Below are 12,338 nucleotides of genomic sequence, written 5' to 3' on the forward strand. Positions count from 1 at the left end.
CTACGCATAACGTTCGACTGTGAAATGTATCTCTTGTGACACGTGTCTTGAATAAACTCCAGCATAACGAAAAAAATTTTATCATTGAAAATTAATTTATTATAAAATATATATTACGCAAATTTTACACAGAAACAATTTCTCTTTATTAAAAAAGTCATATATTTGAAAAAAAAACTTCAGTAGATCATTGCAAGTTCCTGAATCACAATTTATACTTTGACAATTAACTCATCTTGCACTGGCCATTTTCGAGGATTTTTTACGCATCTACAACTCCATTCTGGGAATTCTTTGATCCGGCGTCGATCCCTGGCATTGATTACGTCAAAAACGTTATGACGTATATCTGTTACATTATCAAAATAATTAGTCCACCAAAAATTACCCTCCCGAAATGAAAGTTCACCGAGATAATTTAGTTTATTTGAGATATGTACCCAAAAAGTGTTACCTATCTACATGCCATTTCTAGAAAAATTTTCAGGTTTTAACACCGATTTATGAAATATAAAAAAAAAAATCCTACATTTTATTACATGTTTTGTTGAAGTCCGTATACATTCTAACAGATCGGTATATAAAATTACATATGTCCAAATTTTTGTTTTTAAAAATACTCAAATACTGTGCGCGCACCCTGAAAGGACATTTTAACACCAACACCGTGCGCGACGTCAATGCGTATAAAGTTAAAGAAAAAAGGAACAAACAATGCATTTGAATTGATTAAAAGTAAAATAAATCTTAACAAATGCAGTTCATAAAATCAATCAACACACAATAACCGATTGAAATATTTCAAATCATAAATATAGATGTCATTCTAAGAATATATCTTAAAAATGAAATGAGATTTGAATACTCAATAAACATACTTCTTTTAAAGGCAAGTGAAATAAAACCGGGTAAAAATTTACTTTTCAGCAAAAAAAAAGTGTATGAAAAGTAACTACGAAGTGACTTGATAACTATATACCAGAAAATATTCGCCTCTGTTTTATTTTCGCTCCTTTTGCCCTCGTTGTAAGTGGGCTAACTTAAGTATTATCGAATTCCAATGTTCTAAGTTATCTCTTTAGTACACAAAATTTAGGGCAAATTTAAGACGGGGCAAATGTAGAAGGGCAAAAATACCAAAAAGGCCTGCATGCAATATACAGTTTTGCCAATTAGTCGCCTGTTAATACATAATTTAAGTCATTCAGTGACAATCTACGCTTTCCATTACCGTTAAACCAAGTTTACTGAATGGCAGATTTTAATCTTAGTCTGCGAAGTGCACAGGCAAAAGCTTTTTATTATCAGAACGAATTTGGTGAGGGTTTTTAAGTAGCTCTAGGAAGAAAATGTGGGTTTGATTATACATGTACATAGTTGTATAAATATGTACAGTGCATTCTGACAAAAAAAAATGCAATTCACTGCGCATAAATCACGCTAGTTTTTAAAAAAGATAAAATTAAAATATCATACCACATTCTGTGCAAACTTCCATTTTAAAAATTCATTCAGTTTACGAAAGTGTATACAAGTAGTCGTCGCATCACATGTCCGAAATATTCTCTAAACAAACAATCTTTTGCATACCGACCTCTGAAAGCAGACTAAGAGTCGTCATTTTTATAGGTAAACAAACTACGCCAGAGGTTTGGGGTAGTGATGGCGTGTCAAGTGAAGAAATAATAATAATTTGCGGTAGAATGTAAGAGGATATTTTGGTATAGATATACACAGAATATTGGTAGGTTGAGGGAGAATAAACGAATCGGTTTCTATGTAAATTTCCACTTTTCACTTTTGCTTTAATTAAGAAAAGAATTCAATAGTTTTAATACGATATAAAATGGTTTGGGGCAGTTTATGCTTTATAAACCGTGAAGCAGTTTATAAAAAAGCGTAAACTGTTCCAAACCATTTTCTATCGTATAAAACTAATAAATATTGAATTCATTTCTTATAATTTAATTTTTTTGCTATCAATTGTTGATAAAAACAGTCATTTGATCCATAAAATGACATCAAATTGTACAAAATTCAAACGTAACGTCAGGCAGATTGATACGTTTTTGACGTTAGTCTTACTATGACGTAGGCAACATTCTTTATACGATATAAAGTGATTTTTTCAACCAACCAGAAAGCGTGTTACAACCAAAATTAAATTATTTAAGAATATATCATCGTTCAAATGGTTAATATTTACATTCCACATATTTTTGGCTTGTGAAGTGTGTTAGAGTCTACAGCAGCTATGACAATGTACTCAAAGATTAAAAAAACGAGTTATACTCTGACGCTTCAAACGTTTACCGTTGTAGACTGCAACGTCACAAGCGGAAATCTAAGTTATCTTGTGTGGCTGTAACAGTGGCTCTTCCATTTATATGAACTTTCCCTAAGGGTAAGATTGAAATTTTAAGGTATAAGGAACATTTGCAGACAAGGCAAAAATAAAAATGTAATTATAAGTATTTAATCAAGATTTTTTTTAAAGATATTCACATTACCGCTGCAGAGAGAGAGAGAGAGAGAGAGAGAGAGAGAGAGAGAGAGAGAGAGAGAGAGAGAGAGAGAGTATATTCATTTTTAATGGGTTAAAATATTGGAAGTGCATACATTTTGATTTTTATCATGGATGAATTTTTATGTTTTACGTAACGAACAAATGACTGGTGGTCAAACTATGATTAATCAAATCTACCTCAAATGTTTAGAAATGAATTGTTTGGTTTTCGATATTATAGTAATAAAGAAAGCAGAAATTGAAAAGCAGCTTTTGAATTTGACTGTTTTCATTTTTCTTAATGCAGAGTCTTTTTGTAAAGAGAAAAGTACAGGCTAATAAAGAACACGGCACTATTCTAAGTGTATCAGAGCTTAGGATTTGTTTGTAGGGTGTCGTAAACAACTTGATACAGCCATAACTGAGAGTGTATTAGGCGATTGTTGTAATCATGTTGATATTTAAACAAAAGGATGAACAATGCTCTTAAATAAGCATATTACGTGCCGAAAGTCTGAGAATATTATTTTGAAATTTTAAAGACAAGTAATGACTATCAGTTTGCTGACATTTTTCAGACATTATTTTGCTTACAAAGAGCTAATAATTTGTTTGTAAAGAGAGGGGGTTTTGAAGAAAGAAAATGTTAAAAGATACAAAACGAGATACAAATATGTTTTTCAAATTTTGTTAATTATTAATTAACAACTTTTCTTATCAAAGTATGTTTGCTTTTAGGTCTTCGCCAGTGATTCTTAAACTTTGAAATAGTCATTACCAGTTCATTTGATGAACAATTTTGTAAACAATTGCAAAATTAATGTCTTGTATTGTTTTCTAAAAAAAAGATTTAACGCGGGGGTGTTAAGGAAGCATATGGAATCTGAGTTACATGTAATTCCGTGAAATCACAAATCTTAATTATTATGTACATATTCAAATATCTAAGCAACGAAACGTAGATCAAAAACAAATAAAGAATACTGAAGACAATTTTTTTCCAGAAATTAGTTTGTATTAAGTAGATTTACACATTGATGACGTCATGACTAAAAGTTGAATGTCGTGTGAATTTGATCGGAAAGCATTGTAAACATATTCAAAATATAACTAATCTAAGAACTCTAATAAAGTATTGTGGTGTGATTTCTTGAGAATTTAACATAAGAATACTGGAGGAGATGTTTGTTTAATCAATCATTCGCTAAAAGGTATGTAAATTTGCTTTTATTTCTCGGCCAGGCTTTCCTCTGTCGTTGTTTACTATATAAAAATCCAACTAGAACAACACTACCCCGTATATATTGAACTTGAAATTTTATACGTATCGTTAGTTTGATCAATGCTTAAATTGAAAAGTGCTGCTAGAATCAGAGGTTGTGTGTTGTTTTGATGCATTTTGCCGTTTTTCGTGCAAACTATATAAAAGTTGGGAAGGTTTTACGAGAACTGGATTAATAACTTTTTAATGAGGAAAAACATAGGATTCTAGCAGCGGTTTTGATTAAACTGAGATGTTTTGCTTTCAATTGGTATAATTATTTTATTTTTTAAACCGCGGGGTAGTGTTGTTCTATCTCATTTTATGTTAAGGAATATACGTAAGCTATTTATAGTTGTCACGTGATAATGCAGCGATGTGGCAGTAATGTACTACCCGATTTTATTGCACTGACATCTATTTTAAAGGATAATACTAAGTTTTTGATCTTATTCAAAATAATTATTTAATTTCACGATTTTGAATATAACAGTCAAAATAAGACGCTAAATTGTCCATATGCTTCCTTAACACCCCCGCGAAATAGAACAATACAATCATCATTTTTAATACATTTATAACTTATCATCTTTTTTTGATATCATAAGATTTTCAAGGTTTAAAAAAATACCTATAGAGCTGAAAATAATGTTGCATATCAATTTTCTTTGATATATTTTTGTGTGGATTGAGTGAAAATGATCATTTGAAGGATAACTAGGGTTTAAGTTAAAAATCCAATGATAGAATATGCCATTAAAAGTTTTTAACGAACATGTTGATTCGAATTTGTTGATGAACGTTAACAAATCACAAAAATTAGTATTCATCAAATATTAATAAACTCACAACAATCATTTAAGCTGCAATACCACATAATGAGACATATCATATTTCACATGGATTCGCGGGATCAACTGTTTCACAGGATAAAACTCTGCAATACACTCAACTTAAAGGTGACTAAAAGAAAACATAAAGGTTACTAAAAATCTCACCCGGTAGATATCTCAAACATCTTTTGAATAGAGAAATAGATTTACTTTTTATTGTCAGCAATGTAAAGGCAAATTTGATGGGCATTTTATACACTGCAGATTACAACATGTTTACTGTATCATTTTATTACTATATGCGCTAGAAAATCACAAAGCAAAGTAGAAATTATCACCTTTTAAAACAAGAGCGATAATAATTGATGAATCTGAGAATAATTGTTTATTTCGAGAACTCTGAATTCTTGTATTTGAAGAATGAACTTAATATGTTATCTGTATATATTCTGTCATGTTTCTTACATATCATAAATGTTTTAGAAATGTTCTTTTGATTGCATTTGACTTGTCCTACAATGTTGCAAGAAAATTACACAATGCGTTTGTGTGAAGAATAAAGTATTGAAGAATAAAGTAGACACAGAGATAGAAATAGTCAATCTTACTAAAAGTGACGTATATTTTCTCACAAACTCTTGACTTAAGAAAATAGAGATAAAATTGATAAATGCCATCTCCAAGGGAACCTACCTAAGTAAAAATGCCTTTTGTTATTTATTTTTACATATTAACATCACTTTGTTTTCTGGAAGATTAACTTTCTAAATGCTTAATAGTTAAACAATAACGTGTTAGTAAGTCTAGGAGAAATGAATTTGACGAAACTGCAGAAAAAAACGTTAATCGCTTTAGCGGTTATGTAATTTTTTTTCTACAATGATCACCACCTTCATTGTCGACATGGATTAGCATATTTTATTGTTTATATCCACAGTTCATTAAATGAATTATTAAATATATCATAAAAAGTATGTAAAAGTAACTAAATCATCATTGGTGGAAATCGGTACTTTTGATAAAAGAAATAGCCTAATCGTCTTAGATGGCAACTTTAGTCTAACATCATGATTGTCTAGTTAAGTTCGTGGTTTTTTTAAACTGCTGAATGATTCAAATTATTTATAAGATTAATAGACAAGAAGCTCTTATTTAGTTTGATTTGATCATCTAAAAGTAAAAATACCGTTTTAAGATGTAAATGAAAAAGCTAAGAAGTTCATAAACACAAATTAAAAAAAAAAAACAACCAGAACAGCTAGGTACAGGTTAATTCATATTAAATTAAAATTCCAACCTAGACACACGCTCATTAAAAAAATCAGAAGGTGAACTGAGAGCCAAACCAAACATATGCACTTATATGACATTATTAGTATTTTTTTTGTATGTGGTCAAGTAATCTTAAGATACGGTGGACGCCATATTTTGACGCACTTTCTATCCAAACAAACAGTAAAATCAACTAAAGTTTTTTTTTATTTTTTTTTTTTATTTTTTCCATAAATTCCACCTACCAGTGTAGCGCATTGATCAAGAGCGTTAACTTCGGATTTGTAAGTCAGAAATTTAAATCCCGCTGGAGCTTTTACAACTTTACCTTTCTGAATTTTTAAGGTCTTCCGCTTCCGACCAGAATACCTTACTATTATTCTGAAAATTTAACTCTTATTTTTTTCTTCAAGACGCCAACTTTGATCCTTAATATGTCGCTCGTTTCTTCACAGATTGTTTTTAAATGTTCAGGTTTGATAACATGCCGCTCAATGTTGTCGCTTCATATATTAGTTGATAAAAATCCCCATCCAGTTTTGAGTTATTCTCCTTTTAGAAAAATTGAACGACATCTTTTGTCCGGTGGGTTTAGCTTTAATGATGACTGGCAGAGTCTTATAGATGGGCTGGTTTGGAAGCTGATACGTTAAATTTGTGCAAGACAAATTTCATTTGTTATTAAAATGCAAATAAAAGAAGTGGTATAGGTGTTAAAACAAAGGTAAGAAAAAAAATACTAAAAGAATAATTTGTTATAAGATTTATTTTAAACGTTCTTGGTCTTACCGAGACCTTTCATTCGGTATACAAAAAAGGGGCTGGCCCCTATAATTAGGGAGTTAGAGGCGTCAAAAGTTACTTTGTCAATTACTTGTAAAGGAATAAAAATTTTAAGTGCATTTTTGAAGCAAATTTGTAAAGAAATTAGTTCTGAATCCTTCTGTAGTATTCAATTTTATGTTTTCGTAATCTATAGTCGGCATTTGCAAAAAAAAAAAAAATTTGTCAGATCGGTCCATTTTTGTGAGGTGTGCACGGTAAGGAAGTTATGAATAGGTTCCTTGTAATGCACTTACTGATACATGCAGCGCGTAAAGATGATTCCACATAAAATTCCCAATGGTTTTTATTCATATGTACATTTGTATGTTTCATTTCATAAAGATAAACCTCTTTGACCTTATTTTTGTTGTTTGTTTCATAACTGTGCCCCTTTCTATATTTAGATGCATTACGCACGCACGAAGCATCATGAGGGGGGGGGGGGGGGGGGGGGGGGGCAGGGGGAGGGGGCTGGCCCCCACCTCTTTTTCTCGCAGCAACACATTTTTTTTAAAATTTTCATATGAAAAATGGAATTTTCATCGAGTTGCCCCCCCCCCCCTACTTTTTTTTTGGAGGGTGTAAAAAATTGATATGAAAGTAAGGAAATTAGGATTTAAATTGAAGTAATTTACCACGCAAGCCCCCCCTCCCCCCAAAGATTAGGATTTTGAAGATTTTGGGAAAGTCTTATTTCCCTTTATTTTTCTTTTTTGCTTGTCAAGATTTTTTGGATGAGTTTGCCCCCCCCCCACTTTCAAAAACGATGCGATGCTACGTGCCTGTTACGACGCTTAGTTAACCGACCGATAGTAGAGTCGTTAGGTGTATTCAGGCCGTCACCCAGACGACAGTGCATGTGCTTGGAGAGCTGGACATACACATGTTTTACGCCCCACTGTTTACTGTAACATTTTGAATTGTTTCAGTATTGGGAGATGTGTTAATTAAATGGTTCCAATGCATGGTAAATAAACTCAACTTTTCTACTATAAACGGCCGTCATATAAAGCACAATATGTATTACCGACATGACAAATGTACGCTGGCAATTTAAATGGACACGGGATTGCTATCGATAGAACATTTGTTTTAAAGCAAAACAAAATACTGATTAACGATGAAGATAATATTATCATCGTGGAGATGATTTTAAAAAGTGAACTTAATATTCGTATACGATAATTGAATCTAAAGCCGCTTTTTAAGTTACGGTTATTAGGGATATTAATTATGACGTGCCCCGCGTTTCGCGTTTTTTATTTGCAAAACATCTACAAACGAAATATCAAACGACCTTCAGCAGCAATTTTAAAATCATTTATTACATACACAATTTTAAGGAGGTAATTAAATGAATTGTGCTTTATAATTGTACTTGCTGTCTTCCATGGAAAAAAAAGTGGCATGGTAAAAATGGTGCTCAATGTTGATCAACTACGCTATAGCCTTAGCAATCAAAAATATTTAAAGGAAGTGAACATGAAAAAATTATCAAGGGCTCAACTTTGTCTGTTTGATGTGTATAATGATATCTGAAAACCGTTTAGACAGAACTTTCCTCAGTAAAAAGATATACCACTTAGAATAACTAATTCTTGCAATCCATGAGCGCTGCCATATTGTTAAAATCATTACCTCCCTGCTGGGTTATCTCTAAGCATCTAAGAGAGGGCAGCACTGATGCTGCCGTCAGTGAGACACATTGCATTTTTACACACGTTTAGTAACAGAGATAAAATGCTATCATCAAAATGTGAATGGAAACTTGAAAGGAATGTAAAGATTTGTCATTTTAAACAGTGTTTATGGAGGAAGATTTTGGATCTCAGAATGATGCATTCCCACCAGCAGTTAATGTGACATGTAACTAGAATGGAATGTCCGTGGATCAGTGTTATTGTGACCTATTTATTCTTGCACTCGGGAATTTCTTGTTTATGAGTGTGCTACATAAATGAGCCCACAAGGTGCATTGCAGAGCATCCTGACTTTTAAAAAGTGTCTTAATCCTGTTATTCTTCTAACAGCATAAACAGAACCAGCGTACATATCATCAGGATCTTATGTATCAAAAAAAAAATCAGAAAAATGTCCAGGGCATTTGAATAAAAAGTAACGGTAAGAAACCCCACAAAGAAAATGAAATTACTATTTTATATTAATTTAAAGTGAAATCTAAAAACAGCATTTTATTTATGTAAACACTGACTGCAACATCTCCGTACAAACATCTGGAATGTGATGGTCTTATATTTCACAAATTAATTTATCTATTCATTTTTTGTACAAATCATAAATAGTTATCTGAGGTTTATTTATAGAAATGTACTAAATCCTTGTCTTCTCATGACAGTACACAAATTTTTCTTAACATCAAGGCATATTTTTTCTTCGTAACTTTTATCAACTCTGTACATAAACACTGGCCTAGTTCCAACATTGACCCCGTCACCAGCAGCAATGTGGCTTATCTACGTCAGAGAACAGATGCATGCTGGGGAATAATGGATTACCTCCATAAACCTTTCTCTGAGAGTGTTAAATTGATAAAATCTCTTGATAGAAATAAACAAAAAGGTAACAGACCTCATTTTTAAGTTTCAAAAGGCTTTTAAAATTTATTAAGCAACAATTATTTTTTTCATGTTCACTTCCTTTAAAGCTGACATGAATTCATAAAAGCATTTGGTCGCCATATTAGTTTCGATCGCTCCTCTACTGTCACTTGGGTATATATACCTGTTGAGAAAGTTACGGTCGGTTGCTTTCTGATCGAGGCATCCAGGTTGCACGGACTTCTAAATGTATGATTTACACAATGTAGTAAAATGTAATAAATTATAAAGGAAGCAACAATCAATAAAATACAAAATATATTTATTCTTTGAAAGAATTTCCAAGGTGCCCGTAATATTTTGCACAAATAGTGCTGCCTGACTTCGCATGCACATCGAACACGTGTGTCGTTCATACAGAATGCATAACGTCTGCATCATTTTTAAAACCCGGCGGCAGTACATCCAACACAGTAGCTAAATGATAGTCAATCCAAGAAACTAACAACGTAACATCGTTTCTATCCATTCCTACAAAAACGCTCCGTTTCTAAAATCCATGCGATCATTGACATTGCGCGATCTGCCACAGTGTGTAGTTTGCGCATGTGCGATGTTATAATATACAGAGGAAAACGGTCTACACTTATCGAGGATTTTTGAAATATCTGTGGCTGGATTTCAGTCTGTCTTGTTTCGTCATTCATTGGATATGCCTTGCCAGTGAAGTGGTTGTCATATTATTTTTGTTCCCTACGTGTTTCTACACGTCTTTTCGTCCAAGGTAACGTGTTCGGGTTTTAAAGCATGAAGCATGAATAGTGCTCTCGACCTTATATAGGGGGTGTATAGCAATGAGCAGAACAAAAGAAATCGACAACTAATATGGCGGTAGTCGGAGATAAAAGGGAAGTAACGCGTATTTATGAATTCATGTCAGCTTTAACAACCTGTATATCGATAGATTGACACATTTACAAACATTCAGACCCGCAATGTGTTGGGTTGTTTTTTTTACAAATTCTATAAAAGGTAGACTAAATAACTGAATTCCTTACCGTTTTTCGTTTGGGGTATTTTGAATCACTTGTGTACGCTATTGTACAAATAGATTAATAGCCATAAAGATAAACACTTTAAGTGTTTAATTTTTAAAAGATATTGTGTACGTGCAAAGCAATGCAATGCTATGGCTTTCAAATTCTATGGCTGACTGATACTGGTTCTGCTTGATCTACAAATAACGAATGTAAGACGTAGTATTGGGGTGTTGTTTTTTTTAACAAATAAGTATTGATTTCTTAAAAGCTTGCGATACTAAACAAAGTATTTCATCGGAAGCATTATTAGTTACCTTAGCTGCATATATGTAGCTCTCGGTCTGGAAAAATTGACTACCATCCTAAATTTTTCATACAAGGGCTACAGACTTGCAGCTAACATTACCTTTAAAAATACATTTTGGAATTTGCCGCTGTTCATAAATTCATGAAAAATACGCGCAGATTCAAGTGGTTATATGTCGTTTGATATGGGATTTATGACGTCTATTTATATTGTTTTCATTAAAATTATTTCATTATTTCAAGCTTGTGTGTGGAATGAAAAGAGTATCACATGTTATATGATATAAAGATTAACAATATTCAAGGCCATTCCGTCATTTTCAAACAATGATAAAAAGGACTCTCAAATAAGAAAAATAGACGCAGAATAAACTGCATTCACGGTATATGGTCACATTGTATGATGTGTCTCAAAAGTTCCTTTTTTGGACTCGTCCTCTATAACTGCAAACAATCAGTGAATGAGACATTCTGGCGCAGAGTCTTGTAAATGAAATTTCCATTGGTCACAATGAATTCTTTCGTGAGTGTCAGGATATGTATAAAAATAAATTTAATCGTTCAAAGGTTTAAATTGTTAACAACGATATATGAGATCGAATGTTTCAGAACGATTTACAAATCCAAAATACAGTTTTTTTTAATCGGTTGACGTGTGAGCATGAGTATTTATTAGGCAGGCATCCTTACACCCTATTAAAGTAAATAAACCCTCCTGTGACGTCATACATTTTACATAAACCATGAATTCATTAAAATTCTTGCAAGTAGATTTGTAATTTCTAAGTTATTATTGGTGCACATCAAAAACCCAAATCAGTGTTTACTTGGAGATATTTTATAAGCGTTTTTCATCCTTATATTCGACATAATTCAATTATGACAAAGGGGAATAACTCTTTTCTATTTTTCTTTAAGTGATCTATCTAAATGCTATAATTTTTCTAATGTAAACATTGTTTTTCTTTTTTTTAATTAGTTTTAGTTTTCTGGCATAGTAGGCAATAAAATTTAGATATATAAACAAGTATCCATCCACTTTTATTTGATTTTTAAACAAGAATAAGTGTGATTTTCAGATGACAATTTCAGCCTTTGGTTTTTATTACCTTACATCTTAAATAGTATGGATACATATATATTTTATTTATTTTTTGATGAAATTCAAGTCCAATAAGTGAAAAAAATTTAAGTTTTTTAACTTTGAACCCATAATTTTATAGGTACGGAGTTACCTTAATTTAAGACAAATGGAATCGTCCAGCAGATAGAGAAATACTTTTCAAATTTCCAGACTGCTTGTTTAAATAAATCTATGATTTTGTTTGTTAATAATAATTCAACATCAATTATCAAATATCAATGTGCACTCTAGTACGCTAGTACACAATCTAGTACCCCCCCCCCCCCCCCGGCCATGATAAATAATTCTAAATTAGGATTATGTGCTTGCATGTGGCAGAAGAAAAGCTGGAACTTAACTGTTAAATCAACTATAAGTTACCGATATCATCTCTTTGGAAATGTATTTCTCCGTAAGTAAGTACTTGTAGTAACTGATATATGTAATTGTGAAAACCATAGAGGAATACATGATCTGTGCATAATAACTGTTTGATACAATATTTCTTTTTTCCAACATGCTTTAAGTCTATGATAACAAGCATTCTGAGAGTATTGCATGAGGAATACACGTCCCCTACCGGTTTGTGGAGATTGTGAAAACAATGCACTTTT

The sequence above is a fragment of the Magallana gigas genome, chromosome 1 (assembly GCF_963853765.1).
Source record: "Magallana gigas chromosome 1, xbMagGiga1.1, whole genome shotgun sequence".
NCBI lineage: Eukaryota > Metazoa > Mollusca > Bivalvia > Ostreida > Ostreidae > Magallana > Magallana gigas.